This window comes from Ascaphus truei, chromosome 16 (assembly GCF_040206685.1).
Source record: "Ascaphus truei isolate aAscTru1 chromosome 16, aAscTru1.hap1, whole genome shotgun sequence".
NCBI classification, from domain to species: Eukaryota; Metazoa; Chordata; class Amphibia; order Anura; family Ascaphidae; genus Ascaphus; species Ascaphus truei.
In genome coordinates, this window is record NC_134498.1 from 37,838,498 (window position 1) to 37,865,490 (window position 26,993).

A 26,993-nucleotide genomic window follows, 5' to 3' on the forward strand; every position below is an offset into this window, starting at 1 on the left:
TTCCAATCAGTTTCAGGTTGAATTCCCAGTTCTGTTGGGGATTTTGTTTCTAAATATTTTCTACTATATCACATTTTCAAACTCGTTGCAAAAAAAGATCTCTTTTCAGGAAAGTGGTTATTAAAACATTGAACCTTCTCAGTATATTTGCTTTTAAACCCTTGCAAAATATCATTTTTACTATGCCAGTGTTCACAGGCATAAGATCTTTCTGTTAATAGTTGCATTTATGACTTATTAAACATGTTTGCACAAAGCAACACCTGTTTAGGAGCAAACATGGATGTAAACATATGGTATAAAAATCTGCACTATATCACATCAGAATATGTTCTGTGTCTTTTGAGACACTTTATTAACATAGGCTAATATGCAAGTATATTGAAGTAATTATACTCAATATTTATATTCCCAGCTTGTCTGCAAAACCCCTTTCCAGAATCTACCCTAACAATTCACAAAGGAAAAATGTGCCCTACATGAATGTGAAAAGCTGGAAGAATGTGATGTTTATTTTGTAACCATATTAACACTGATTTTAATGACACAAACATTATATTTTAACTGAATATCACTGTATCATGCAGATAATTATAGTATTAGCCAAAACGTCTTTACATTTTTAACGACACAAACATTATATTTTAACTAAACATATTACGCAGGTAATAATAACGCCACAGTAAGGTTAGATACATAGTCATTCCCTGTCATTCGAGTGTTAACAAAACACAGAAAAGCGCGCTTCAAATATTCAACAAACAACGTTTATTTTTTTACATTTCTTCTTGACAATTAAATAAAACACATTTCATAGACTGCCACAATTCTCACGTTATAGGAGAAACAAACATTTTCTAAAATCCTGAATGAGGGAAAAAAGGAACAACTTCTAGGGCAAGTTGCTGGAGGAAGTCAGCATTAAAGGTAAAGGAAAGAATCACAGGAGAAAGCGCTCAAGAAACATCTTTATTTGCCGCATCATTACAATGGGCTTGTTGAAAATATATCGCACTATTTATTAAAGTCTCTTGGCTGCAAATCTGGGTGAAAACGGTGCACACAAAAGTACACTGGATTTACCAAAAAAATAACCAAAGCGCCTCGTTTTCATCGCAATTCCTTTTCGAGGATTAATTGCACCTTTAATTCCTGTAGTCGTTGGATGAGTTAATCAGAATACAATGATGCAGAATTCCGCTGTAATTAATTTAGTGAATATAGTTCAGAAGCAGAAACATCATTTTCATTTGCTGAAGAACTGGGTCTTTTCAAGGTAACCATTTTCAGTATTTTTAACAATTTTTTTTGCTGTTTATTTTACACATGGTGAACACATTCATGCAGATGACGTTATTGGTGAGATTTTAGTTAAATAAAATAATGATTACACAGGATGTAGCCTACCACAGTAATGTCTAAAATATATGAGGTATAAGGTATAATGAGGTTTCAGCTAAGTAAAGTATTTCTTTATAAATCATTGCAGGTCAGAGGAAATATGTTGACGCTCTCAAAAGCCTGTGGAAAAAAAATAAACAAAGAAAAATAATGAGATTTAAAATCAGTTGCAGAACTTTTTGCAAATGTACACAATGTATAAATGTTTAATATATTGATAACATGACTCCAATTATTATTATTATTATTATTATTATTATTATTATTATTAGTATGGCTATATTTGAATCAAAATAACACCACAATTGGTGCTTCTTATCAAAGAAAAATCTCTATTACTTTCAATGCATTTATAAAATATAAAAAAAACCTCTTTGATGGCCAGCAATGCATTGCAAAACCTCCTAAACACCCCTGCTGCCTGGGATAGAAAAACATGGCAGAATAAAATTACATGAATGAGGCTTCAATTCAAGTGCAAAGATTTGCTGAACTGGAGCCAAAAAAGCAGCGAGGATGAGACAAGTAGAGGATTCTGGGAAATGAAACCTGGAGAGACGGCAGATAATGAGTTTCCCTCACACAGTGACAATCCTTACAATGAAAATGGTTTTTATAAGTCGGTATATTTGAGAGGATTGTTTTTTTTTTTTTTTAGACGGGGTGGGAAATAAGGTTGAACTGGCCAATCGTCCATGTGACGTGTTTAGCCCGGAGTTTATTTTGGGTGGCAACAGGCAAATGCGTGGTTACGACTGACGTGAGAAGGCAAAATTCGAAAAGAAACAAAGCGCCTGGAAACTGACATTAAAAAACAACCTTTTATATGCAACAACAAACAAGCGCAATATCTGTATAAAACCTGTCTATAAAATGACAATAAAATATTCTTTAAAAGCATGCAACACATATCTCTGCAAGCAGCAATGTGCATCTGCCTGGCGCTTCAGCACACAGCCAGGAAAGAGTTTATCTTAGAATGACTATTTTTAATTGATGTTTGATTACGTTCTTATACATGTATAGCATATATTTAACCCATTCTGAAAGTCTTTTTGCAAGCAAATTGGTTCAAACTATTTCAGCCCTCGTGATTTTCACAAGGAATCATTTGGAATTATATTTTTATTTTTACATTTGCATCTGATATTAAAAAAAAAAAAAAAAAGTTGCTGAGGAATTTCTAGAATATATTGTGCATCAATCATTTCCCCAATTACATACACCATTTTAGGGGTTGAAGTGAACATGTTTGTCAAGACAGTAGTTTCAACTGCAGCACAGCGTAGCTGAGCAAATGCTGTATAATTCTGTAATCCCTGTGCAAATGGCTCTAAATAAGACAGGATCAATTTGTTTTAGACGTATCAGAATCCTGAATAATTTAATATCTGGTGTTGGTTTCAAATGATCTCGTGAAATTGGGTCCGCGTTTTTTTTTAGTTACGGTCCGCATGTTCAAAACCCTAATTTCGCCATTATTTCGGGTTTCTTCCGCATCAAAATTCAGAACGAATTTTCGAATCCGAGCAAAATATCAACCAAAGTGTAAGAATCCCCGTATCCTTTTTTGTGTGTTTGTTTGTTTTTCTTTTAATAAACTGGGTGAGCTTTTGGGTCTGCAAATGGACAACTCAGCAATTTATACGCAAAACTTAGAATTTCCCAAAATCATGAAGGAAAAAAAAATCCTGCTGGTTTTGATTTTTTTTCCATATTTTTTTTTTAACAAATCGAATTATTAATTGAATTACAGAACCAAAACACCAGAAAAAAGTACCCACTTGTATTATTATTTTTAGACACGTAAGAATTAAGAATAATACGATTTCAGTTGGTGCTTTTGCAAATGAGGCTGTATCAAATAGAATAAGCGTATGCATTTCTGCCTCATTGAGGAGAAAGCCACAAATAATGTTTATTACATATACTAAAGAGCAATCAAGTCAATGACATAGATTGCAATCGTTTTATGAACATGTGCATCATTACAGATTGTAATTAAATGATGTCCCAAAGCGCCAATATAAAGCCTAATGATATCCACCAGAGAGGAACATGTGGTATGAGGCCTTTCTTACACCAGTTCATAATAACAATTTCAATCTGGTTGATAGAACGTTGAACATGCACAATGTAGTAAATGTAACGTTATATTTTGATATACTTTATGCAATAGGAAATATTATGCTTTATAACAAGGCAATATAGATGAAATTCAAATATGATATTATTACTCACAAAGCTCCAATTGAGCTTTGATTGCCCTCTTCAGAGATTATAGAATAAAGCCCTATAGTGTTCAAAATACTCACATGCATGCAACACATGTTTAAATATATCAAAGTATATACTGTATATATATATATATATATATATATATATATATATATATATATATATATATATATTTTATATAAAGTGACAAATATATACTGTTTTCATTTGTAGGAATATAATCATCCTTTTTGGCTCTGTATACCTTATATTTACGCATAAGCTTCGACTCTTAACGTACATACATTTATGACTAGTTCAGTGTTTTCATATATATATAGTAAACCATGTCAAGCCATTTACAAAACACCTCTGCAACATAATATTGAAATAAAACTGTATGGCCTGAGCCATATTCGTGTGGTCGTGTGCATGGAAAATAACCCCGGATTCGTAGCCATAGAAAAATAATAACTTCAGACCATTAAGGTACGTCACTGGTTTGTTCAAGTTTTATCTTTTGAAGTTGTTTCAATTCCACAAAAATATTATTCTTCTCGGCTATTTTTCACTTTTACCCTCAGAGGGCAATTAAGGAAACAAACGATTTGTAGAGATTAACTGACTGCAGGCTTTGCATACTAATATAATGGCACTTGGCTACAACCGGGCGGACTTTCTAATTAATGGAACTTCGCTCTTTCAGCCTGAAATGTCTGATTTCGGAGGATTAGACCCCTGTAGATTAAAGTTTGCGTGAAGCAAAAAAAAAAAAAAAAAAAGGCGTGAGCCTAGCCCGACTGCAATCGCAGATGAATGCAGCTCCCTTATTTACCTCGCTGCTATAGAACTGGAGGCAGAGTTCACACATTATAGACCTGGAATAATGCATTAAACAACAACCACATGTGTACAATGGAATGGTAGTTTCCTACAAAATAAGCTATTTGTTATTAAGTCTGGATAACATAACTCCTATTCTCTCTCTCTCTCTTCTCTCTTCTCTCTCTTCTCTCCCTCTGTTTTTTTTCTCCTTGGGCACAGCATGTGTATTTCTTGTGATGTGATTGCATATGCAAAATGTGGCTGCATAGGTTGGGCTTAATAATCTTGGTGTGATATCTGTTCCTTGACTCGCTGGTGATTGTAGTTTGTTTTTTTAATGATGTGCTCATTTACACCCGGAAGAGAAAAACGAGTAATCAAATGCTTACTGGTTCAATATTCGCTGAGGTTTAATGTAAGAAGTAGTGTATCTGCATTGAATATGCACACTGGCTGGACGTTAGTGGCATACTGTAGCTAGCTACTAACATCTTGTTTTCTACGTACAGCTCAACCCCCTTATAACGCTGTGCTTGGAGTCCAAAGAATCACATCGCGTTATAAGCGGATCGCGTTAGAAATAATGTACAATTGTATGCATTGTATAATAAAGAATTTAAGATACCAATAATCGTGTTGTAAAGTATTCATAAATACGAAAATTGGGAGCCACGCTTGCATCGCGTTATAAGCGGATTCGCGTCGTAACGGATCGCGTAATAACGGGGTTCAGCTGTATATTATCTGAGATGTGGCAGATGGTTTTATAATAACCTTATCCCAATAAGGCAAAGAGCATTACCCATCATAGACAAGAGATACATGAAAACATAAAGCACTAATCGATTAAAAAGAGGACTATCCACAGTTTAGCCAATAAACATTGATACAATGTGTACCAAATGTCATACAAAGACTTATTTATATGGTAAATTACATAATGCATTCGTCATTCAGCACGTATAAATATGTATTACAAATACTAAACAGTTGCTGTTCTGTTTTTAAGTTTATTTAGTTACATAAGAATCTCGGGGTTTGAAGTAGACATAAAAAATACTCTGATTAGTCATATCGTCAAATATTTATATACATGAGAATCTGAAGTGAGAAAATATTGTTTTCCGTCAAATATTAATAAAAAGCAAACTGAGGTTTTTTTTTTGGTTGGTGTTGAATAGCATTCAAGCTTTATCCCGGTGTACGTCACCTTTATCTCCCAAAAACGCACCCATCTGGACCAAAACATCATACCGTTTCTTGTTTGCGTGCATATCAGATGCATTAAACATCTTATTTTAATGGCACACACATTTGAAAAATCGAATGGTAAAATGTGTTGTGAGTAATATGTACGAGTACATAGACGGCTTTACAACGAAGCGTAGTATGTTGGAAAAACATCTCGTAATGTTAATTTAATGGCAAAATAAATTCCCATCCCTTGATACGTAGCTCTTGTATATTTATGTTGTAGCACAATAGAGTTAAATAGAAATGATCAAATATGTTAGGAAAATATTAAACAATAACAGAATCCTATTTTACAGCCGTACAAATACTATACAGAGAGGATTTGGAATTATAGCCTATTACAAGGGTGCTCAACTCCAGTCGTCAAGCCCCCCCAACAGGACAGGTTGTCAGGTTATCCCTGCGTCAGCACAGGTGTCTCAATCAATCCCTGCTTCAGCACAGGTGGCTCAATCAGTCCCTGCTTCAGCACAGGTGGCTCAATCAGAGGCTCAGTCGAAGACTGAGCCCCAGATTGAGCCACCTGTGCTGAAGCTGGTATATCCTGAAAACCTGACCTGTTAGGTGGGGGGGGGGGGGGGGCATTGAGGACTGGAGTTGAGAAACCGTGGCCTATTATATCTTAGGTTCCTTCTTTGGATTTGCAGAATTCTTTAATAAAGCCCCGACAGAACCACGAACCAGAGTAATTCAAACACAATTAATCCGTGTGCCGCAGAGCTTACAATCTTTTCTTTAGGGTCCAATGATGCATGCTCCAAGCTTAACCTTTGTATTGCATGTCTTCACATGTCCACGGCTAGAACTCTTTTTATGTCTTAAACGATGCTGTTGCGTAGAGAATGCGTCAAATCTTTTATTTCTCATATGCCATTTAGAACGGTTAGTAGTTTTTGTTCACATTCACATGTACTGTCTGCACTAACAGCAGCAGGTAATCAGCCTTTGCAGTTTTGTTCTCCATCTTCAGTAAAGCCCATGAATGGGGCTGTAGCCCTCGTGAGGGGTGTAGGGCCCCTCCCTTATTCTTCCACAGTGTTTGTTCACTTGTGCAGGTTCCAAGGTCCAGGGAAACACATCCGCAGGGACATGAGAAAAAACATCCTTCCCGGGGCCAGGAGACAGCTTCCTCATCCGACCAGACCAGAAGGGGCGGGGAGAATGGGGAGTGGATCAGGGGTTAAATGCTTATTTACTTATAAAATGACTTTTGATGGATCTCACTGCTGATGACCCATTCCTGGTGCTGCTACTTTCAGACAGCGCCCTTCCGGAATCACCCCATGGCTCACCGCTTTGGTCTGTTGCTTGCCACCGAGGCCTGCAGCTTCCCTTCCAGCAACACAAATAGTCAGGAATTGTGGTCAGGGGGCATTTAGACTCAGGTTATACCAAGATGTTTTCAATATTTGGGTTACTTTTTTATAACCTTTTATATATTGACCAAATATTCCCTATGGGTTGATCAGTATTGTGCTGACACTTTGAGGCTTTCAGCTCTTTCCTTTACAGCAGGCACAGGTTACACACCCATTACATACGGCCTAAAGGACTTCTTCTAGATATTCAAAAACATATACGATTATATTGGATCTCAATGTATCCATGCAAGACCATTTTGGAATGATGGCAGCATCTTTTTTAGGGTTCCACACTTCCACATACACTGACACCGCACACAGTCGATAGCAGTAGATAAGGAGATAACAACGAGAAGACAAAACAGAATACCATATAATGTAGAAGACTCTGTTACATTGAATATCACAATACAGTACAGAGTATGAGGTGAGCCACATTGAGCTCAGATATACTGAGGGAAGCTCATGGCTGCTCTTGGTGCCTTGGATGGTCTCAGCAGTATCTGTTGCCCAGGGCACTTGGTTCCAACTGCAGTGCCTCCAGTGCGTTGGAAACCCCACCTTCTTCTTTACTCTGCCACCTTTGCAGCCTGACCGTTTTGTCGACCTGCTGTCCCTACGCATTTTGCCAATCTGACTTCATTAGCTAAAATTCATGTGGAATTGGACTTTGTTTTTAGACTCTTGGGGGAATTTCCACTGGACTAGCTTCATGGTTATCCCTAAAGTAAGTCACAATTTATTAAACATTTGAATTAAGAAATTATTATTTTCTATGCCTGTATTTTGCAGTAAAACCGCTTGAATTCACATTTTGGTATATTTAATTTTTAAGTCATTTGGCTATTTTTTGGTCATTTTGTCTATAGCCAGAGAGTTAAGGTTGCAACAGAACATGGCTGTGACGCTCAAAAGGACAATAGCTACGTTTACCAAGTCCGGTAAGGTACCCCTTAAACAAATGCTAGGGAAGTTGAATTCAGCGTGCATCATCATACCCATGGGGAGTGTATTAAATTGCAGATTAGGCAGATCTATGGCATGGCTTAAGAGCGGCCACCATACACTAAGTTTAATGATGGACCTTAGGGAGCATCTAGTGGGGAGTTTTAATGCCAAGCGTTTATGGCCAAGTGATTGTCAGTCCAACAATGAGCTACAGTTACAAATGAGTCACAGGTGCATGGTTTTTGTGTTTATTTTTAGACATAATGGTGTGGTGCACCTTGGCCACAGCCATGTATGTATGTATATCTTTATTTATATTTATTTATTTATAACATGTTTTACCAGGAAGTAATACATTGAGAGTTACCTCTCGTTTTCAAGTACAGAGTTATGATGACAAATACATGGTTACAAATACAGTTACATAAGTGAGCAGGGTATACATTATATACAAGACATTGCATGCACAGTGAGAGATAATATACAGTATATTATAGGCGTATGTAACAGTTACAGACCAGATTAAAATCTATGCACAGACCAGAATTTAACACTAATTTTCCGATCACCCGCCTCAACATTCAAATCTCCCGCAAACTGGGTAGAAGGAGAAAAATTACGACTTGTAGAGGAGAGTTGGCGTGTCTGCATTCGCGAGAGAAATGTTGCCATTTTTATTGCTTGCAATGTTATGGAAGCAGAATATTGTAACGGATTCGCGGGAGGCAATTAACGACTGGGGTTGTGTAGGCAGAGCCCAGTGCACTGCTTTGCCCGGGGGCCTATAATGCGTTTAAGACAGCCCTGGCGGCTGTGAGAGTCTCCGGTAGATTGTTCCAGTTTTGGGGTGCACGGTAAGAGAAGGAGGAGCGGCCGGATACTTTGCTGAACCTTGGGACCATGAACAGTCTTTTGGAGTCAGATCTCAGATGATAAGGACTGCATGTGGTAGGGATGAGGAGCTTGTTCAAATAGATGGGTAGCTTGCCCAGGAAGTATTTGAAGGCAAGACAGGAAAGATGAACTTGGTGCCTAGACTCAAGTGTTGACCAATCTAGTTCTTTGAGCATCTCGCAGTGATGTGTGTTGTAATTGCATTGGAGAACAAAACGGCATATTGAATTTTAGAGGGTGTCAAGTTTGCTAAGGTGGGTTTTTGGTGCCGAGCCGTATACTATGTCACCATAGTCGATAATTGGCATTAGCATCTGCTGTGCGATACGCTTTCTGATCAGCAGACTCAGGGAGGATTTGTTCCTATAAAGTACACCTAGTTTGGCATAGGTTTTGGATGTCAGGGTATCAATGTGCATCCCGAATGTTAAATGGGAGTCAAACCATATTCCCAGGTATTTAAAACTAGTAACAGGGGGCTAAGGTTTGGTATTAGCGTTGGTTCTGATCTGGAGCTCAGTCATTGGAAGGTTTAGAAATGTAGCCTTGGTCCCAAATACCATTGTTACAGTCATGTCAGTGTTTAAAAACAGTTTGTTTTGGGAAATCCAATTTTCAAGTCTCAAAAAGCGCCTATAGCTGTACTTAGCGCTTTACAAAAGAGACAATACAGTACAGGGAATTATAGTACAATAAGTGCAACAAACAAGATCATACAATAGGAAAGGAAATCCCTGTGCCAGAGAGCTTACTATCCAAGTGATATGTTGAGAGAGTTACAGAGACAGCAGGTGAGGGAATAAGTGCCATAAATGGCAGTGCTTGGCCACGATGGTTGGTAGGAGTGACTGTGGGTCTGGGACAGTGTAATGTTGGTGTCTGCAAGTTAGGCTGAGTCCGCGGTTGTGGCGGTGGCGTGCGCTCTGCGCACTAGACACTCACCTCAATCAGGGAGGCCCCAGTGGGTTCTGTTGTCTTGACTCACAAAGCACGATGGCGCGTCAGCCAGCAGGGAAGACAAGAAATGTGTTTTCCCATGCGGTGACGCGGTCACGTGGTGTGCTGGGAGCCAATGGCAGTGAAGGGTGGGGGCGAAGGGGGCGGTGGGAGCTCCAAACCGAAGCTCTGAAAACAGAGGGAAATCAGTGCCAGAAGAATGCTCTCATGTGTTGGTACAAGACAGATGGCAGAAATACTGTACTGGATGCTTATGGTGCCACAGCAACTGAGACAGCTTCGTGTGTTCATGGCCCATCCCCCCTCCCCCCCGTGCCTCCCATCACTCCTTACAGACTGCAAATCGTGGCTGTAAGCTGTGCACGCACCGCCAGGACACCAGGCGCACTTGCAGCAGCCAACACTGGGGCCGTCGCCTTAGGATATGAACCCGCAGGGAGTGAACCACCAACCTTGGCCTGGGGTCAAAGTCCTAGAAATGCACGAGTAGTGATGTCCGGTTCCGGGTCAAGGCAGGCGGCAGGTAAGTATGGACAGTATACTCAATAGCTCTCCTTTTTGACACTTATATACATTTATTTTGTGGGTACTCAGGGGTTCCCAAAAAGAGCTTGCTGGGGTTCTGTGTGAAGTATGGTCAGGTCACAGTTCCGAGGTCGAGGCAGGCAGAGTTCAAGGCAGAGATAGGCAGGTCACAGTTCGGAGGTCACAACAAGATCACTAGCAAAGACAGGGGAAACCACAGGTCAAGGAAGCACACCCAGTATTATAGTAAATGCCTGGGCACTGGCTGAGAGCAACTGACTGCTATTGAAAGCCCTGGAGCAGGTGCTGACAATCAGGGTCAAAGAGAGGCAGACTTCCTGGTTTGGTGGCCATGTTAATTAGAACGATAGTGTCCTGGTCCGTCGGCTGTCTTGGCTGCAGAGCAAATCTTCAAAGACACTAGCCACGAGTACCGGCTATTGAATGGGTTCACAATAAAACAGGACCTGCTCCTAGATTTCTTCCCCATAGTTGTGGCAATGCACATTGGGTCTTGCAAATTAAGCAACAGAAGTGTAAGATTTTGGACAGATAACATGGGTGCAGGGTCAGCAATTAACAACCTGTTAGCCACATCTCCCTTGTGTTAAGAGTTCTAAGAAGGTTAGTGCTCACTTACATGGTGAACAATATTGGCTTTACGGCAAAACATGTGCCCGGGAAGCAGAATAATATTGCAGATGCATTGTCCAGGTGGAAGATTTCAGGAAACGAGCACCTGAGGCCAAACCAGTTGGTTTAACATGTATCCCCATCTTTGGAGGCTAGGTCTTCGGAATGAGAACACCTGGTGAAGGTATTGCCAGTCCCATCACTTAGAATGCACATACCTATGTATGGAAAAAGTGGTGATCCTTTAAGGATAAGCCAAGGAAAAGGGGAATAAGTTACGTCATGCAGTTCCTGCAGTCACTAAGGCAGGGGTGCTCAACTCCAGTCCTGAAGACACCCCCCAACAGGTCAGATTTTAGGGATAGCCCAGATTCTGTAAAGTTGGCTCCGTCGAAGACTAAGCCACTGATTGAGCCACCTGTGCTGAAGCTGGGATATCCCCAAAACCTGACCTATTGGGGGGTCTTGAGGACTGGAGTTGAGCACCATTGCACTAAGGTACCAGTCAAGGCATGAGTGGTGGGATAACACTGGAAGGCATTGCATTTTTTCTGCAATGTACAGTATGGGACGAAGGACATAACAAACCAGTTATAATAAGGAAAGCCATGATAGGTTTGGGGGGAAGAGTAAGGCCAAGTGTAGGCATAAGAGGGTCCCTGTGATGACAGGCCAGCTAGAGTAGTACTAGAAAGTACTCAAACAACTTGGAGGCCAGCAAGTTCAGGGCTACATAAGCATCCAGTACAGTATTTCTGCCATCTGTCTTGTACCAACACTGAGAGTTTTTTTTTTTTGCCACATTGAGAGCAAAGACACAGAGTTATTATTTAAGAATGAGATCATAGACAAGGGAACTATATAATGAAACATGCAAAGGGCAAAGACTGGCCAGTATGAAATAGGCTCATGGGTGCAATAAGGGAAAGAGAAGTTTTAATTAGTGAAGTTGAACCGTGTCCTGTTTCAGTTCACAAAATTCCCTCACAAAGTTTTAAAATTTCACAAAATGCTCTTTTTGGTAGCAATTTGATTAAAAAAATGGAAATATTTCACCCCATTCATTGTACTAAAAATACCATGGTCCCAATGTTACCTGCACATTTTTTCTTCGTTGAACATTGTGGGTGTTTTGTTTACGAAACAAAAAACAGTTCCCAGAAAATATATGCACAGTCAGAACTATGAAGAAATATTCACAAAGCAGATTGGCACTGAGGAGAGGAAAATGTCCTGATACACAAAGATATTAGTCCCCTGAATAACTTCCAATTCCAAAAGCTGTTCAAATAGGTAACGTCCATTAGTTTCTCCGGGTATAACGTATATTCCTTGTAAAAGAACGCTGTGACGTTCGAAACGCGTTGGATGGGTCTTTGTCACATTAAAGTGCCCTTTTAATTTATTTTTGATTTTGGGTGCTTCCTGCTCCGTTTTTGCTTGTGCGCTTTTTCCTCCATTTATTCCTGTTAACGTATAACCACAAAGCTAAATACAGTACATGCAAAAACAAGGGTTGTTAGGGATCTCATTAGCACCGGCTTATCGCCATGTGGAGTTGGCATTGCCTTGCGTTAGCTTTGAATAACATGGCGTTAAGTCTGTCTTACCCAAAGGCGGCGTTACTCCCACGCAGACCCTGAGTAGGCGTTTAATTAAAGTAAAAAAAGAGAACACAGGAAAGGAAAAGATTCCTGTAAATAACAATATGATGGTTAATTCAAACTTATCTCTGGTTTTAGGCTACGGGCCCTGGTGTCGGCGCTGCACGCGTGCCTGCCAGGCTGGCGGCGCGTGCAGCTGTGATCCCCGCTCTGTGCAGAGCTGCAGGGGAAAAGACGGGGTGGGGGGGGGGGGGGGGGGGCGATTCCCTCAGGGGATTCCCACCCGGTTATGAAGCTGAAGTAAGCGAACTAGGCTGCTGCCGATCTCCAAACTCTGCTGCCTTTGGCGACTGCCTAGTTCGCCTAATGGTTAAACCGGCCCTGGGTACAGTAATAGTACAAGCATTCTCTATGATGTCAGTGCAGTCTTCTAACTTGTGGGGACTAGGCTAGGTTACACCATCATTTACTATGTGACGTGTAATACTTTCGGGGCAAGCTACCCATCTATCTGAAGAAGCTCCTCACTCCTACCACATGCAGTACTTATCATCTGAGATCTGACTCCAAAAGACTGTTCATGGTCCCGAGGTTCAACAAAGTATCCGGCCGCTCCTCCTTCTCTTACCGTGCACCTCACAACTGGAATAATATACCGGAGACTCTCACAGCCGCCACAAGTTCTTTCAAAACTAAATCTGTCTCACATTTAAATCTGGTCTACTACTGTTACATACGCCTATAACATATATTATTTTGGATGCTGAGTCCCCGCATGCTACTGCAGCGCCCGCTGTGGCGGACGTTGCAGGGACAAGAGGCCTCCCCTCAATGGTGCCGGTCCCGCTGCGAGGGGGGGCACAGGGCTGTGGCGAGAGTTTCTCCTGCTCTCAATAGAATTGAGAGCAGGACTCGCGACGGAGCGCTAGGCCACGCCCCCCAGCGGTTCAGCCAATGAGGACGAACCTGCCGGGTGACGTCATGGCCGCGTCCCCGTCACTCCCCCGCTAACCCCCCGTCTCTCTTCCTGCAGCTCACTGCAGACCGGGGAATTGGCTGCACGCGCCGACAGCCTCGTGGGCGTGCGTGCAGCGGAGGCACTGGGGCCTCAGCCTTAGTGTGCATGGTATATCTTGTATATAATGTATAACCTTGCTTACTTAATGTAACCATGTATCTTTCATCATATCTCTGTGCCCAGGACGTACTTGAAAACGAGAGGTAACTCTCAATGTATTACTTCCTGGTAACACATTTTATAAATAAATAAATAAATAAAATAATTCACACATTAAAATGTAAGTCATCAGGGGATTACTGAAGAAACATCAATAGCAGGCATTCAAGTGAGTAGATATTATCACTTGACAATAGCTACAGACATTTTAAGAATGAATACTTATTTGTCATTGTTTAAATCTAAATCGTACTCACCCCAAAGTGGAATATTTCCATTCTAAGTATTCTATACTTCATGATTTTCAGTTTGTACCCCTTCACTGTACTAAATGAAAATATTATTTTATTGTAGATATTTAAATTACTTAACGTTGTTAATTTCTGTTGGGATTCTTTAGAAGGTCGAATTGTTGTCAGCACTTTAGCCGATTGCTTTGCTTATTATGTTGGGACCTCTTGTGTGATAACCTCAGTGCAACATTAGACACAATACAATAATTATGCATAAGGTATTCTTTGCCAAGCTAAAATAGAATATAAGGATAGCTAATGTGCTATAGGCTGGTACGGAGGGAAGTTGGGGTGTTCTTGGATCAAAGGGTCCACTGCACAGCATTAAAAAGGTGGAAGTGGGTGTCCAACATTCTGTATTCTGAACTAATTCTAAAAGAGCAGAGGAATAGATTTTTAGCAATATTCAGGGCTTTTTTTGTGACGGTACTGTTCGGTACTCTGTACCAGCACCTGTTTCCCCTGCTGCAGGTTTTTTCCCTGCTTGCTGCGGGATCATCACTCCACATAGCCAATCACTCCTCACCCCTTCTTGTTTGCCTGCCCCCTGCATGTCTGAGCTCTACAGAGCAGCTCCAGAATGAACTGGTGCAATCCTCTCTTTCTCTCCAACCCCCCCCCCCCCAGGTAAAGCGTGTGTGTCTTCCCCTCTTTTTCTGCTCGCCGTCTGCAAAACATTCAGCGGCCCAGTGAAACTCTAGACCTGGGCCCCGGGAAAGCTGTCTGCAGGCCCTGGGTACTGGCACCTCTTTTTCCCCCCAAAAAAGCACTGGCAATGTCTATATCCTATCGATAATTTCATAACAAATGCATGTGTGCTTCTTTAGACCAATGTATTCTGCTTTTTTAGCTTAACGTCTGATTTCTTTACTGTGTTGGTCTTTTCTCCAGGTTTCTCTTCTCCAACAATCCTTTTATATAGTGCATCACTCAACTGTTCAGCTGAGATGGTCTTCTTCATTGGTGGATTTCCTTTCTTCTCAGTTGTCCTATCCTTAGTGGTGCCCATCTTATTCTAAGGCACTACTGATCTCTTCCAGGAGCAGTGGAAAGAAGCAAAATCAAACCTGGGGCTTACATCATTAAACCTATTCAAAAGAAATATGAACACATTTAACATTAGTGGTTCATGGTGGAGCAAAGACGTTAGAAGCTTTGCTCAAGAAATGTCAACTCTCCCTGATTTTCTATGAGTCCCACTGATTTGGAGTCAGTCTCACTCACTCATTTTTAGTTTTAGAGATTTTACACAACATCAACACGTTACATCAGGAAGGAATGTATTTTCCCCCTTATGAGATATCATTGGATGATATGACATTGGGGTTTTTTGTTTGCCTTCCTCTGGATCAATAAGTAAGTATAGAAATAGGATAAAGTATCTGTTGTCTAAATTTAGCATAGGTTGAACTTGATTGACGTACGTCTTTTTTCAACCTCATCTACTATGTAACTATGTAGCTATGTAACTATGTAACTATGTAACTATATAAAGCCCAGTGCTTGTCAATATTATAAAAAAACCTGTGTAACCAATCTTACTGTAGGGCCTATTCAGGTAGCTTCCATAAGATAACTGCCATATCCAACGGTGTGGCATGTTCCTACCGACTGGTCTGACATTTGTGTTATCACGGTATTCAGAAAGAGTTATCGCAAGTCAGATACCGTTCGGTAGGAAAATGCCAATACCACTCGGAATAGAAGTGCCTTTATCTGTCTTTTTCTATGTTTTGCCCCTGCGATCTGCCTGCAGTCTGTTAGGCTAAGGCCCCGCTCCCTCAGTCAGCGCGCCCGCACTGCAGACAGGCGACGCGCTGACAGGCAATTGACCGCGATATGCGGTCTGAGGGAGCCAGAGCGGTAGGGGTGCGGGAGTGGGGGGGGGGCGTGTTAAAACTTTGTGAAGATCGTGGTGCCGTCCACCGCCCCACCACCACCCCCACACACAACACATACACACAACACATACACATACACATACACATACACACACACATACATATACACTCACACACTTTTCCCCCGCAGCTCCTTCCCTGCTCCCCTCCCAAGCCGCCTCCCATCCTTAGCTCCTTCCCTCCCCTCCTTCCCTCATTGGCTGACTGCCGCACCACGTGACGCGTCAGAGCTGCAAATCACTAGGAGCTTGCAGCATCGGCCGGCTGACGCGTCACAGCCCGCAGTCAGCCAAGTAGTAAGGAGCCAGCGGGGACCTCCACACTACAGGAAAGGGGCTGGTGGTCCGCTGCCGCGCGACCGCACGGGCCGTCGGAAGCAGCGGGACCCAGGCCCTAGAGCTGCACACAGAGAGCTGCATCTCTCTGCACAGCTCTTACAGGTGATCTCCCTGCACAGACAGAGCTGTATCTCCCTGCACAGACAGAGCTGTATCTCCCTGCGCCGCTCTTACAGGTGATCTCCCTGCACAGACAGAGCTGTATCTCCCTGCACAGCTCTTACAGGCAATCTCCCTGCACAGAGAGCTGTATCTCCCTGCACCGCTCTTACAGGTGATCTCCCTGCACAGACAGAGCTGTATCTCCCTGCGCCGCTCTTACAGGTGATCTCCCTGCACAGACAGAGCTGTATCTCCCTGCACAGCTCTTACAGGCGATCGCACTGTTTTCAATTTATTTTAATAACACAGTATTGAAGCAACGGGTCCCTTGAGCTGAACCGCATGAATTTCAGCCCCCGGGGACCTCCTGCTTCGCGAGTTACAGGCCCCGGTATGGGGTGCCGGTATCTTGGCAAAGTTAAAATGTCCCAGTTACGTGACGCGGGAGATTTAGTCACAGCACTAGGATAGAGAGATGTATAAAGTGACATGAATATAAGGAGATGTAAGGAAATTATGGCAAAGGTATCCTGGCTGTTATTTGGTGAATAATTAGATAGATTTGTAAACAGTGGAAGGGGGGGGGGGGGGGGGAGAGACACCATACAAAATTGCAAGGGAACATTTTAAATCTTAGTGAGAGAATGGCTATATTGAAGGAATTTGTGACTGTTTCGTTTGGCAGATCCCTGCAGGGGACTTTACATTTCCAACCTATTGTTTAAACTAAAACAAATGTAGGCAATGTGTTACTACACCAGCCAGCAGTGAGTGAAGAGGTTAAAAAGTTACATAAAACATGCTATAGCAGAGGGGGCCTGTTGTAGGGTGTTCATAGAAGTGCCTGTCAAAACAGAGGGGGCCTGTTGGAGGGTTTTCATACAGGTGCATGTCAGAGCAGAGGGGCCCTGTTGTAGGGTGTACTTAGAGGTGCCTGGTATAGCAGAGGGGGTCTGTTGTAGTGTGTTCATAGAGGTGCCTGTCAGAGCAGAGGGGCCCTGTTGGAGGGTGTTCATAGAGGTGCCTGTCAGAGCAAAGGGGGCCTGTTTGAGGGTGTTCATAGAGGTGCCTGTCAGAGCAGATGGGGCCTGTTGTATTGTGTTCATAGAGGTTCCTGTCAGAGCAGAGGGGGCCTGTTGTAGGGTGTTCATAAAGGTGCCTGTCAGAGGGTGTTCATAGAGGTGCCTGTCAGAGCAGAGGGGGTCTGCTGGATGGTGCCTTCAAAGGTGACTATCAGAGGAAGCATGCTGGAGGCAGATAAAAGAGAGGGCCCTCTGGGGCCCCCCTCAATCCTCCATTGCAGCAGGTAGGCACACTCAACTACTCCCCGCAACCTTCTGTTTCTGCCCTCCGTGCCCCCAGCCCCCTACCTATACCCCAGCCCCATACTTCCTCTCTCCCCCATGATCTATAACGCTCCACTCTCAAGGTCTATAACTACCCCTCCCCCATGTCCACAGCCACCCCCCGTCCCCCCCCCCCCACCAGTTTACATCTCCCCCTCAAGCTATCCCAGTTTAGCCGGGACAGTCCCAGTTTTTAGGGCTCTGTTCTGACTTTTTAGGGTGCTGTCCCGTTTTTTTGGCCCCCCTAGTGAGTGCTGACGGCGCATGCACGATCGGCACTTGCCGGCTGCTCTTGCGCATGCGCGATCGGCATTTTCCGGTTGCTCGTGTGCATGCACGACTGGCAAGCTCCGATCACGCATGCGCGCGAGCGACCGTCAAACGCAGTTTGCCTTGTGCAGTCTGCAAGTGCCGATCACACATGCACGGTCGGCATCACTCTTCGACCTTGCATGTGTGACATTTGGCCCGGTTTTAGCCGGGACACATATGGTCACCTTTCCCCAAGCCCATATCTCCTTCTCCCCTCCTCCTTCACCAGGCATATATCCCCTTCTCTGGCCCCCACTCCAGACCATATCTCCTCCCCTCCTCAGGGACCGCCAGTGCACAGGGGGGGAGGAAGTGGGCGGCCCTGCATTTATATATAATTATTATATATTGCAGGCAGCAGATTAGCTAGGAAGAAGCTACAAAGCAAGTGTTTGGTCCAATTCATAAACAGTTTGCATGCTCCGTTTAAACGTAAGCAAGACAAATATTGCTATTTCAGTTCATATTGTTAACAAGTTATTCTTTAATGTTATTGGTGATGGAAGCAATTTCTTTAAATGTAATGTCATATTTTGGGGCCGTGGGAGTGGAAATAATGAATTACTTAAATTACTGATTTCAGTTTGATTGTCGTTAATTTTTTTAAACACAATTTAGGACTCCGTAAGAATGTTATTTTAGGAGCATTATTGTTCTGTCAAAATAGGAAGTACTTTATGTTGAGGAATGTAGGAATAAAAAAGTATATACAGCAGGCCCCCGCTTCTCGGCGCTCCGTTATCCGGCGTTCCGCTGATACGGCGGCACCGAGAAGGGGGCCGCCATCTTGGATTTCCAGTCGCGCATGTGCAGAATGGGCGGGTGCGCCTGGCGCGCATGCGCAGACCGCAGGTTGCGCGCGCAGACCGCAGGTTGCGCGCGCATACCATAGGTTGCGCGCGCATACCATAGGTTGCACATGCGCAGAATGGCAAAAATGCCGGTTTGCGCATGCGCAGAAGTGAAAATCGCCGGATCCGCTTTCCGGCGATTTTCACTATACGGCGGGCCTCTGGAACGGAACCCGCCGTATACCAGGGGCCCTGCTGTATACACATACAAGTTTTCCTTTTTTATTCCTACATTCCTCAACATACAGTATTTCCTATTTTGACAGAACAATAATGCTCCTAAAATAACATTCATACGGAGCCCTAAATTGTGTTAAAAAAAATACAAACTTCAATTCTTTTAGGCCAGTGGTTTTCAACCTTTTTTTGGTTAAGGAACCCAATAATTATATTGTGAAATTATGGGGAACCCCAACCCTCTCTCCCCCCCCCTCTTTTCCCCTCCCCTCTCCTCCCCCCTTACACTCCCCTCTCTCTCCCCCTCTCTCCCCCCTTACACTCCCCTTTCCTCTATTCCCCCCTCTCTGTTCCCTCTTACACTTCCTCCTTTACTCTTTTCCCCCCTAACAGTCTCCCCTCCCTCTTCCCCTCACTCACTCTTCCACTCCACCTCTCTTCCCTCCTTTCGTTCTCCATCTCTCTGTTCCCCCCTTACACGCCTCCCTTTACTCTATTCCCCCCTTACAGTCTCCCCTCTATCTTCCCCTCACTCACTCATTCTCTCTTCCACTCACTCACACCAACCCCCCTCCCCCAACAATCTTACCTTGGGGTGAGGCGGTCTCCAGTGCTGCTCCAGTCCGGCAAGTCCCCAGCTCCGGTCATACGGCGCCGATAGGAGGAGGAAGAAGGTTGCAGTAACCATCAGACTGCTGCTGCATGGGGTGCCACTGGGGCAGCTCTCCCCCTGTCTGCTGTGGAACCTTGAGGGGTGCCCCAGTTGAAAATCACTGTGTAGGCAATGTTTATTAAAAGCATGTTATTTCCATTATTGAAATGTATCATTTGTTTCTACGACTTTTTGGTGCTGCTGGTTGCGCTGCTGTTAATCACGATTTCCTACTTCAGAACAATGCACCCAAGGGATCCTGGCATCCCGCTGAAGCCGACTGCACCTGTCTCCGTACTATCGGAGGGTCACCCCGATGAACCCGGAAGTGAAGACATGAATGTGCGGCTTGGTGACTTCACTCCAGCGCGAAGGGCCTCTACCTAGGAGAAGGGAGGCAACGAAGGCAGCAGAGAGAACCAAACTTGTGAGTGGGAACTTTTCTCTTTTTGATTCTTAACTGTGTGAATAAGAATGATCTGCACCATTGTAGTGGTGTGTGCTCTTCAAATCTAATACAGTGTACAGTCATGAAAAAATGTGTCCACTCCCAATTAAGCGATTACTATACCAAAACAAATTTCCTTAGCCAATTCCAATCTGGCTTTCGCCCCAAACACTCCATGGTAACTACCCTGCTAAAAGTTTGCAATGAGATCCAGTGTGGAATGGAACAACTCACTGGTGCAATATTCCTAGATTTTGTAAAGGCTTTTGATACTGTTGATCATGTTATCTTACAAGTTCCAGTGGTGTGGAATAGGGGAACACGCTTTAAACTGGTTTCACTCCTACCTATCGGGTAGATCCCAACATGGGTCTATCTCGGGCTCTAACTCCAACTGCTTAGATATCACCTGTGGTGTCCCGCAAGGCTCTGTTCTATGGCCCCTACTCTTTTCAATCTTCATTACTGATCTACCTACAGCTTGTAAGGGAACTTTGATACACATGTAAGAGGATGACACAATCCTATATGCACACAGCCCGAGCCTTACTGACCTTGAACACATACTTCAATCTGATTATTCGAGTCTTGAAAACTGGATTTTCCAAAACAAACTGTTTTTAAACCCTGCAAGACTGTAATAATGGTATTTGGAACCAAGGCTAAATTTCTAAAGCTACCAATGACTGAGCTACAGATCAGAACCAACTCTTATACCATCCTAGCCCTTGTCACTAGATTTAAATACTTGGGCATATGGTTTGACTCCCATGTAATATTTCGGTTGCACATTGATACCCTGACATACAAAACCTATGCCAAACTAGGTGTACTTCATAGGAACATATCCCCCCTAAGCCCGTTAGTCAGAACGCGCATTGGACAGCAGATATTAATGCTAATTATAGTCTATAGGGGCATGATATATGATTCAACACCCCAAATTCACCTCAGCAAAATAGACACCCTCTATAACTCAATAAGTCGCTTTGTCCTCCAATTTAACTACAATACACATCACTGCAAAATGCTCAAAGAACTGCTGTAGATTGGCTATCACTTGAGTCTAGGAGCAAAGTTCATGTTTCCAATTCCAGTTTTTCCTGCCTTGCCTTCAAATACTTTCTGGGCAAGTTACCCCCGTATCTGAACAATCTCCTCACCCCTACCACACGCAGCACTGACTCCACAAGACTGTTCATGGTCCCGAGGTTCAACAAAGTATCTGGCCCCTCCACTTTCTCTTACTGTGCACCCCACAACTGGAACAATCTACCGGAGACTCTCACAGCCGCCACAGTCTAAGTTATTTCAAAAAGCCGTCTCACATTTTAATCTGGTTTGTAACTGTTACATACTGTACACCTATAACATATTTTATCTTTAACTGTTTATGCAATGTCTTTAAATATAATGTATAACCATGTTCATTTAATTTAACAATGTATTTGCAACCATGTATTTGTCATCATAACTCTGTGCCCAGGACATACTTGAAAGTGAGAGGTAACTCTCAATGTAGTACTTCCTGGTAAAACATTTTTACAAATAAATAAGAACAAACTCGCAGCTACTAGAATATGATATAAATCAGATAAAAAGCAGAGGATGCAAACTAAACAAATGGTGGAAGTCTAATGTGGTGATTTAAAAAAAAAAAGTTGATTTAAATTGAAACGATGTGTAGGTTTCTCTATTCATAATTTGACCACAGTGAAGTAATTCTAACAGCGAGTGTTTGTAAACTTGCGTTGCGCGGTTGGGCTAAAGAAAGTCTCCAGGGACAGATTGATAAAACAATGATTTAAAGCAGCAGTCTGGGGTGCCGTTTATGTTTTTTTTGGTATAGGATTGAAGCAGGGAGTCTCCAAAGCTGAACTGCATTAATTTCAGCTCCGGGGACACCCCTGCTTCTCGAGATAATTACCTCTGTGGGTGTTGCCGGTATCTCTGATGGTAGCAGCTCCGACGGGGCTTGTTGGGGCTAACAAAATGGCGACTTTAATGTCCCGCATCTTGCCGGCCAATAGGAAGCCGTGACATCATCCCTTGTGGCTTCCTATTGGCCAGCCTGACGAAGGACATTAAAACATGAAGGAGATACCGGCACCCCCTACAGAGGTAAGTATCTAACACAGCTCAGCTCCGGAGACCCCTGCTTCAATCCTATAACTATAAAATCCAATAAAAGGAACATAAACTGCAACCTGGAGTGCTGCTTTAATAGCTCAAATATCTTTGGGATAAATATATTACATATAGATACAGTACTTTAGTATGCAAGTTGTGACATTCTCTACTTTGATAAACAAAAGTTTGTCAATTCTCTGCTGGGTATTTTTCAACTGGAGAGAATACAAGACACAACCCGCAATCGGCGCGTAAGCAGTGAAAACAGAAATATATTAGCCCTGGCCCATCGATTCTCGTCCATTCCGTTTGCTAATCCACCCAAATGAATACAGACTCTTTGGTTGGAATAAATACAGATACTTTGGCTAATATAAATACAGAGTCATTTGTTGGGTACAAATGGCCACGGCCTTTTCTTAAACATAAACCAACACTCCTGGTCCTGGTCAGCAAGTATTCCCACCCATTGACCCTGATTCTGCTCACCACTGCTACATGACCCAGTGAGCACTCCTGGTTCGTAACACCTGGGGTCCCTCTTAGGAGTACACCTCTAGGCCCGCTGCACCTGGCCTAAAACCTATTCAAATGAATGAGAGTTAGGATGTGCTAAAGGATAGCAATATTTAGTGAATGTGGGCCCATGTCAGAAGACTTATGGGTCCATTCTATATACTGTATTCCAAAGCGGCCCCATTGACTTCAACGTGCCTCTTAAATGAAGCGCTGCAATAGTCTGGACTCATGACTACTGTCCCACACCCACATTCACTCCTACCAAAGACTTCCATCTACTGCACTTATTCCCTCACCTACTGTCTCTGTAAGTTTCCCATCATACCACTTAGATTGTAAGCTGTCCGGGGCAGGGATTGCCTTTCCTATTGTCTGATCTTGTTTGTTGCACTTATTGTACTGTAATTCCCTGTACTGTATTATTTCTCTCGTGAAGCGCTAAGTACAGATGTGGGCGCTATGTAAATAAAGATATACATACCATATGGTTTTTGGCTGAATGCAGCCCAAATCAAATGGTTGCTTTGGAGTATATAGAATATACCCATAAACAAGAGAACATGCCAAGGGAACGGGTACTTTGCAAGTGGAACAGGGGCCGGTTCTGCATGGGAACACAAAAGGGAAATCCCTTCCTGAGCTTGAGTTTACTGAACTTTCCAACTCATTTTGTATAACTAAACTTATAAAAAAAAAATAACAGTTGCCAGATTATAAGAAACATTCATTAGTCATCCATATTTAACTTCTAAACAGGTCCACGGCCTCTGTCATTTCAGTTTTTAAAGCCGCAATTCAGGTTTCGTTAAAAAAAAAAAAAAATATATATATATATATATATATATATATACAGTATTTTATCACAGGGATGAAGCAGGGGGTCTCCGGACTTGAACCACGTTAATTTCAGCTCTGGGCACCCCCTGCTTCCCGAGATACTTACCTCCGTAGATGACGCTGGTATTGCTGGCAATTTTAATAGTCCTGGTCATGCGGGCCAATAGGATGCCGCACTGGATGACGTCACGGCTTCCTACTGGCTCACGTGATGTGGGACATATAAGCCGCCTTTATGTTAGGCACACGAGTTCCCTCCAACAGAGATACCGGAACCCCCTACGGAGGCAAGTATCTCTGGAAGCAGGTGTTCCCCGAAGCTGAAATGAACACAGCTCTGCTCCGGAGACCCCCTGCTTCAATCCTGTAATAGAAAAATAAAATAAAAAATGAAACCTGATTTGCTGCTTTAAAGAGACTTGATGTTTAAAACAGCAGTCCCCTCTCCCCCCCCAAATATAATTTTTACTAAATGTTATCTGAATTGTGGAACTTACAGGTTTGGAGAACCCCAGTATGTAAAAAAATTATAATCCAAAACGGCCACCAGAGTCCTCAATAAAAAGCCCCAATATCATCTTCCTTTGAGGCTTTAGCTTCCCACGTAACCCCTCAGTGCTGGAAAAGCCAGCAGCAGTAGTATAAATGCTAACTATAAATGTACAACATGATGTAATTATGTATATTTCCATTATACAGAGGCATATTGTAATTTATAGTATAGTAAAATAGAGTAACTCACAATATATTCTGTAGGTTTCCCCCAACCCCCTCCAAAATTACCATTCATGTCAAGAATAAAGTACAAGCATGCTGCAAAAAGTGTGATATTCTATGTCATATTCCATGTATTAAAAAGTAAGGCGGTTCTCCATCTCACGCTGGGCACTGTTATTGAAAAACAACTCAGATCAGCTTCATCTGATGTAGTCAGAATCTTGCTCTGGAGATGGGAAATGTATTCACTGCTAGTAAGAAGTTGAACCCATCACCATTTATAGTAACCCCTTCTGCTTAAACCCCACGTCTTGGTGGTCCTCAGGAAAGGGTGCCCACGTGCTCCACACATCCGCCCCGATCATTATGAAATGGAAAGAGACCCTGTATTCCTAGCTGGAGGTCTGCTCTGCACGGCTTCTCCTTTGTGTCTATCTTACTGGCTTCCTTCCCAGCCTAAAGGCTCTTATTGTAGTTGAGGGGTGGGGCTGGGAGACGCAGCTCACGCTCCTGACAGGGGTAAAATGATGGGTGAATGATGAAGGGGGGGTGCGGGGGGGGGGAGATGGAGAGAGGTTTCAATATATATAAAGAGGGGGGAGATATAGTGGTAATACAAGTATGAGTATTTTTAAGAGAGGGGTAAGTGAGGAAGGATGAAAAGTGCATTTTGGCATAACCAGTGCAGAAGGGTTACACCAGATCTAACCAACTGCCTGTGAGTAGGGTTACTGGCTCTGCTCTTCTTTAACTCAGGCTGTGCTGAAAAGCTGTGTAATACGGCAGGCATAAGCTTATTGGGGACCATGTTAAAATGGATGAGAAGTAAAGAGCAGGAGATGGGCGATCTGCCCAAATCCGTTTGCCGTTTTAATACCACGAAACGGATTGTGGGGCGAAAATGTGAGAAAACCCATTCGCCCGTCTCTTGCTCTTTACTTCTCACCCACTTTAACATGGAGCTCTATAAGAAGTAAAGATGGGTGAATCCACCCAAATCCGTTTTTTCTCGCACTTTCCTCCCACAATCTGTTTGGCGGGTGTAAAAATCGGCAAGCGGATTTGGTCCGTTTTAATCCGCGCGGATTCACCAAAAACCGCCTTTGGATACAACCCGTAGACGGATTTGTAGAACCCAATCCGCGGATTCAGCAACTTGTTGGCGGATTCTTAAGAATCCGTGGATTGGGTCTACAAATCCGTCAATGGGTCGCAGAACCGGCCGATCCGCCTCGTATCCAAATCCACCAACAAACATTCGCCCATTTCTAGTAAAGAGAGACACACTGTGCTCATTTGCATGTCATTACCCAGAATCCCTGGCTGCACTGGAAGCATTGTATGCTAAGAGATGATGGGTCAAGACAGGGTTGCAGACCTGTCTGAGATGCAAATGCAACTAAAGTGGTATTTGTATTTTCTGTACACCAGATCTATCAAAACATTATAATTGATTTCAATGGGATTCCTTTTCTTTGATGTCAGGTTGTTTTGCCGCAGTTTCGCGACTTTAGTTAGTAGACTCTCTATATCTGTGAGTGTCACCATTCCAAAGTATGCTCTAAACCAGGAGTGACCAAACTCCAGTCCCCACGGGCCACCAGCAGGTCAGATTTTCAGGATATCCCTGCTTCAGCACAGGTGGCTCAATCAGTGGCTCAGTCGAAGACTGACATAGGAGCTTTAAACTTTGAAGCCTTTGTAGCCGAGAAGAGCGGCTACCGGCACCTACTATGGAGGTAAGTATCTACGGAAGCAGGGGGGTCCCCGAAGTTGAAACTAATGGGGTTTACCCTGGATTTACCCTGCGTCAATCCAGGGTAAAAATAAAATGTGCTTGGATTGCCACTTTAAACATCCCAGATTACAAAGGGAGATTTTGGAGTATAGTCATAAAAAACCATTGACCATACAACTAGAGTCCTGACACAACCTTATTTTCCAGGCTTATCAATTTCAACCTAGTAATTGTTGTCACTATATCCCTGGTTGAAACTCAGTACACTGTCACTAACAGCATTAATGGGAGATTCAAGTTCAAGGGGAAAAAAAGTGCTGTAAATATATATATATATATATATATATATATATATATATATATATATATATGAACAAAAAACAAACAAAAGCGCAAGCTCCATAGCACGCAACTGAGTAAAAAATAAGGTACATTTAGTGGATGTAAACAGCCCAGGTTCACCATGAACTCCTATCCCAAATTGGCAGCAAGATAAAAAGGTATCCAATGCCTGCACGTCCTTTGCTCCCTCATACAATGGTTGCTAGCACTTGAAATTACCGCCAGCCAGAGCGCAGGGAAGCCAGGGACTCCAAATACACCAACACGAACGCGATGACGTCACAGCTCTAGGCGTTTCGTCACACTGCGGCGACTTCGTCCTGACTCCTGGTGTATTTGGCGTCCCTGGCTTCCCTGCGCTCTGGCTGGCGGTAATTTCAAGTGCTAGCAACCATTGTATATATATATATATATATACACACAACACGCGACAGAGAAGACCAATGCTACATCCAATATGAAAAAAATACACAGTAAAATACTTATATATTCTT

General features: G+C 42.9%; 2 long non-coding RNA genes across 2 annotated transcripts in view; one reads left to right on the plus strand and one right to left on the minus strand.

Annotated features, from left to right (window-relative positions):
- Positions 1-14,729: 14,729 nt before the first annotated feature.
- LOC142467488 (uncharacterized) lies at positions 14,730-23,473 on the minus strand. Its single transcript, XR_012788402.1, has 3 exons — positions 23,347-23,473; positions 19,706-20,151; positions 14,730-15,177 (listed from the first exon to the last, which is right to left on the minus strand). It is a non-coding gene; the product is annotated as an uncharacterized LOC142467488 (long non-coding RNA).
- The window catches only part of LOC142467486 (uncharacterized), a 56,876-nt gene continuing 46,978 nt past the window's right edge, over positions 17,096-26,993 (plus strand). Inside the window, exons 1-3 of the long non-coding RNA XR_012788401.1 lie at positions 17,096-17,736; positions 18,443-18,520; positions 20,008-20,195. This is a non-coding gene — a long non-coding RNA (uncharacterized LOC142467486). The remainder of the gene's footprint in view (positions 17,737-18,442; positions 18,521-20,007; positions 20,196-26,993) is intronic.